Source organism: Vicia villosa, linkage group LG5 (assembly GCF_029867415.1).
Source record: "Vicia villosa cultivar HV-30 ecotype Madison, WI linkage group LG5, Vvil1.0, whole genome shotgun sequence".
Taxonomy (NCBI): domain Eukaryota; kingdom Viridiplantae; phylum Streptophyta; class Magnoliopsida; order Fabales; family Fabaceae; genus Vicia; species Vicia villosa.
In genome coordinates, this window is record NC_081184.1 from 128,935,688 (window position 1) to 128,941,687 (window position 6,000).

A 6,000-nucleotide genomic window follows, 5' to 3' on the forward strand; every position below is an offset into this window, starting at 1 on the left:
CCTAAAAGATAAGAACTCCACATTTAAGCATGCTTGACTTGGAGTAGTATTTGGATGGGTGACCTTCTGGGACGTTTCTCGGAAATCGTGTGAGTGAGGACAAAGCATGTGGAAAAGACATGTGTCGGTTTATGGAGTTAGTCGGTAATCCTGAAAGAAATATGGAGCGTTACATGCTCCACTGGTACGTTAGAGCTGGTTAAGTCTTGAAGGATACATTTTTCTTTCCTTTCTTCTTCAGCTTCTTTTCCAAGCTTTCTTCAGATTTATCATTCCTTCCAAAATGGTGCTCTAGGATATCTTCTTCACCCTCATTCTGTAGCTCTCCCAAAATGTGCTCCAGAACTTTTAGTGACCTATTCATAACTCCTCTTGTGAAAAGAGTGAAACTTTTTATGCCAAGCATGCTGGTCCCTAACAAATCAGAAGAACTTTCGATGGTACTTCTACATTTCGACCAGAATTCCCCACAAGAGTTTGTTACTGTCAAATGAAGTACTACCTTTTGTTGTCTCATGGCGCGCCCCATTTTTCCTTCTCTTCCCTTTAGGCTTTATCATGGATTGAATACCAACTCTATCAAACCTAGCTTGTGGGTAGCAAATCTCATATGTTGATCTTTCATGGACTCTTTTCCTCATGTAAATGGATGTGATAAGACATGGTAAATAAATTATCCCATCCTTTTTATTGGCAGGCATGTATCTCTTTGACTATGATATTTGCAATATTTAATGTGCTAAAGATTGTGATACAATGAAGTAGTACCAATCTTACCTTGTTGACACTTTTAGTGTGAGCAGTGGGTTTGAGAGAATGCTTGATAAACTTATACCATGTTTTGGGATCCGGATGAGTGTCCATTCTCATCACTGTTTTCTCAAAGTTCTTGTTCGTTTCCATCCACTTAGTTCTAAGGTTACACAGAGAGTCTTTCACAACGTACAAGTCATGATCATCCATGGTTTCAAATAGATGTTGGTATGTGTCACAGACATTTTTCAATCCCAACATCATATTGATTGTGGCTTCAAAATATTTTACCTTAGTTCCTCGCACAATCACCTTCATCCTTCCACATGATGTGTCCACCAAATTGGAGTAAAACTCCTTTACCATCTGCATGTCGTAAGGATTTGTGTGCTCGCAAAACTTTTTCCACTTCAAACTCTTTATGATGCGCCTGATGTCTTCAGGAAGAACTAGGTCTTCATCTTCCACCCTATAGGTGAACCCAGTCTCTAAGTGAACACTCTTTGCAGCAAAATAATTGGTTAATCTTTGGTGAGAGTTGTCGTTAATGAAGGTTTGGACGTCAGAAGTCTCAGAGTCATAGTAAGCGAAGAAAGGGGTTGCATTTTTCCTAGAACACATTTCAAACCTCTTTCCTGAAATTTTTGGTTTCATGGTTGATTTGGTAAATTTAAATGGTTGGCTGAATGCAGAGAGGTGATGACAATTTTTTTGTGAGAGCAGTTGCGATTTTTAGAAGTTTCATAGTTGAAGGATTATGACGGGTGATGATAATGATGAGAGGGGGTACATTGTAAATATAGGGGGCATAAGAATAAAAATTTGAATTTGATGGCTGGAATATGGAGAGTTAATCGTTGTGGATTTTACTGTGTGGTAACTAGCTGTAGTTACCAAAGTAGTAAAGAATGGAAGGCAAGTAGTTAATGCGATTGTGCTAGGATATCATTGATGATGTCAGGTGTGTGGTTCTAGGACTGCTTTTTTGTCTTTCTCTCTCTCTCTCTCTCTCTCTCCCAGAATTCTTCTTTTTTATAAATATTTAATGTTTTTATTTTCTCTTTCTTTCTCAATCTCTCATTATGATGTACATTAATACTTTCCTTTTTCTCATACTCAGTTCACAATCGTGACAAAACTCTTTAGAGGATGTCAGTTTTCACCAAATCTCCACTTCATCATCCGAAACAAAATAAACAAAGACTAAAATTTATAAAGTTGGACTGCCGCTCAATAGCGCTATTTTAAAGTCTTGTAGCATGAATTTCAACAAATGAATTTATTCATTCGAATTCATGGTGACCTTTGTAAAGTGTAAGGGATCACCAGAGTAAGTTTTTATTTTTTTTTCCATTAACCTTTAACTCCTCCCTTATTTTCTCATTCAAGAGGTCTACGGCCCCATGTAGATAAATTTTTAGAATCGTAAAAGGGTCTGACCATCTTGACTTAAGTTTTCCAGGGAATATCTTGAATTAAACAAAAGAACTTATTGGCCTTTTACCAATTCTCTTTTCTGGAACTCCCTTGTCATGCCACTTCTTAGTCTTTTCTTTGTATAACTCAGCGTTCTCATAAGGCAACAATCTATGATCCTCTAGCTCGTTAAGCTGAATCATTCTTGTTTTCCCAGTAGATGACAAGTTAAAATTCAAGTTCTTGATAGCCCAAAATGCTTTGTGCTTCACCTCAATGAGTAAGTGACAAGCCTTACCATAAACAAGTATATATGGAGACATTCCTAAAGAGTTTTGTATACAGTTCTATAGGCCCGCAAAGCATAGACCAATCCTTCCTTGAAGGGTTAACCACCTTTTATAGAATTATTTTAATCTCCCTATTAGACAACTAGGATTGCCCTCTACTTTGAGGATGATAAGTTGTAGCAACCTTGTGCTTCACGCTATATTTTGTCGTTAGATTTTCAAACAATTTGTTGCAACAAAGAGTACCCTCATCACTAAGGATTGCTCTAGGCGTGGCTTGTCTAGAAAAAATGTTTTTGATCAAGAATTTGGTTACAACCTTAGCATTAATGGTTGGGGTTACTACTTTCTCTATCCATTTAGAGACATAATATATAGCCATGAGAATGTAAAGATTTCCAAAATATTGTGGAAATGACGCCATAAAACCTATGCCCCTCACATTAAAAAGTTTAATTTCTAAGACATTGGTGAGTGGCATTTCTTGTCTCATAGATATATTCCCTACCCATTGGCATTTATCACAAGTGTGAGATATTGGATCGAACTCTAGTATGGTCGAAGGATAGTTTCTTGGTTCGACAGGATTAAGCATGAAGTCGAAGGTTGTTCACATGCTTGTGTCGAAGATGCTAGGGTCGTTAGCATGTTAAATTAGGTTTTAGTGTTTAAACCCTAATTTGTTAAGTTAGCTTGTTTATTAAGTTGGCTTGTGTAATGGGCCTTGTGGAAAAAGCCCATTAGTTAGTATGTTAGGTTTTATTATAAATAGCATACTAGTCTCTCATCATTGCTAAGCTGCAAATCCTAATTTAGGGTGAGAGAGGTTATTTGTTATTCTTGTAAACTTGTAATCTTGTTTTAAGAGAAAGTAAAAGAATAGCAGTTATAACCAATTCTTGTGTTCTTCTTATCTTCCCTAATTCCTATTATATTTTGTTTTTGACATCGTTTTTCACAACAACAAGCCTTAACTATTTCATGAGCATCTTTAAATAAGGAGGGCCAAAAATAACATGATTGTATTACCGTTGTGGCAATTTTGGTTCCTCCAAAGTGTCTTCCATAAGGTGCATCGTGGCAAACTATTAAGATCTGGCGCACCACTGGTTGGGGTATACACCTTCTTATCAGTTGGTCAACAAAACAAAACACAATTTCATTACCCTGTGCGTACCAACTTCAAAAACTATCATTACCATACATCCGCAAATTGAAACAATCAAAATAAGAAAATCACCACATACAACTTCGACCTATCAGACTAAAATTGGAGTCCAAACAACAACAACAAAAGAATTACAAATACTACCAATATTTACTACGAGAATTTCTTTCCCAACCCCCTACCTTATTGGTCACCCGCGGTGAAATTTCCAAAATGCTCCTATATTTCAGAGATGCATCTCCGAAATCACTTTTTTTCTGAAAAAATGTTGATTTCGGAGTGCACTTCCGAAAACACAAAAAAAAAAGGTATTTTCGGAGATGTATTTCTGAAAACACCAAAAAAATGTGTTTTCGGAGATGCATTTCCGAAATCAACTTTTTTTAGAGAGGGGTGCCTTCGGAGATGCATATCCAAAATATTCCAATTTTTTATCTTGGAATATTTCGGATATGCATTTCCGAAAAAATTCAATAATTATTAAAAAATTAAAATCAAGGTGAATCAATATAATTAATAGTATAATTAATTTTATTAATTAAAATATATTATAAAATATATATATCATTATATTCAAGATATAATAATAATAATATTAACAAATATTTAAATTAATATTTTATTTTTATATAAAAAATTAATAATAATAATAATAATAATAATAATAATAATAATAATAATAATAATAATAAAGATATTTATTTTCTATTTTTTTTATGATACATAAAAGAAATTATTTTATTAACTAATTTTCAAAAACAATTTTATAGTTATAAAAAATAATTTTATAAACAAAATTTCCGAAACAATTTTAAAGTTAAAAATTATTTTACTAACTTATATCAATTAAAAACATTATAATTTCATAAGTAAATTTTAAATTATATAAAATTAAATATATAATTTATTTATTCATTAAATAAAACTAAGACAAAATTTTCTTTTAATTTTTTTAAAATAAATGAAAAATGATTTTTTTATTATAATTAATTATTAAAATAATTTTAATATTTTTTATTTTTATTTATTATTTTGAAGAACTATGTAATTTGAAATTTATATTAAAATATGAATAAAATAGTAAATAATTTTATTCTTTTTTGATCTCTTTTATTTTAAAATTTTGCTAAATAATTATTTATTTATTTATTTATTATATAATAATTATTGTGTATTAGTTATAGTTTTAGTAAATATTAATATGAAATTTATTTATTAATTTTAATTGAAATTAGAATAGATATATCAACCGTATAATTATCATTATTATTATTATTTATAACTTATAAATTATATCAATTTTATAATATATGAATTAATCAATATCTTAAAAAATTTAATTTTTGGGATATTTTCGGATATGCATATCCGAATTAATCAAAATTTCAATTTTTTTGGTGTTTCGGAGATGCATCTCCGAAATAATCAAAATCCAAATTTTTTTCGAAAATGCATTTTCGAAGTCTGAAAAAATCTAAAAAAAAAATTACTTCAGAGTTTGAAATTTTGCTGGAGTCACCCCCTAAAAGGGTCACGTTAGGGAGGTCACAAAAAAAATTCTCTTTACTACTCTAAACAACAAAACACAATTTCATTACCTGATCAGTTTCATTTTTAATTCCTAACCGAACATATTATATACACTTGACCTCTCTTTCTTTATACTATTAGCCAATGTGAGACATTTATCAAAAATATGTCAATTTTAATTTCAATTTAAATGAACTCCGCCAATATTTATTAATTTTACTCTTAATTATATTATATTTTCGTCCTTTTCTACTCTTACGAAATCAAACTGTGAGAATACTCTAGTACTATGCTTCAAGATCTAGCGTTGAGTGCATTAGTAATCAGAGCTCATTATTTCATTGTAAACCTTAGGGAACAAAACCGATTATCATTAACAATTTGTTTCTAAATTCTTTCAAGATTTGACATATGACAAATACAACTTCCAATATTGATATCTAAATACATCAACTCAAATTATTTCAATTTTTTGTAGGCTCGTACGTGTGATCTCTATGTCCCAAAGAAATTAATAATTGTAGATAACCTAGCTGGCTGTACATGAATTTATTCGGTTCAAGAAAATGCTGTCCTGTCTTAATGCATATTGCAGGAAAATGCACGGTTACAATATAACTATTTCTTTTCTAGTTTTTGCATAAATAAATTCATAGATGTAGACTCATCAATCAGGTTATTGTTATCTTTTCTTATTTATGGTTGCCTATATACAAAGTACTATTACTTAATATTTTGTGGTTTTTATGTGCTTCAGTTTTCATTTCAATTATGGGACCTTCTACTAACTTTTGGATACAAGGACAGGGAACCATAGGATAATAGAGGGCATCCTGAGTAGGA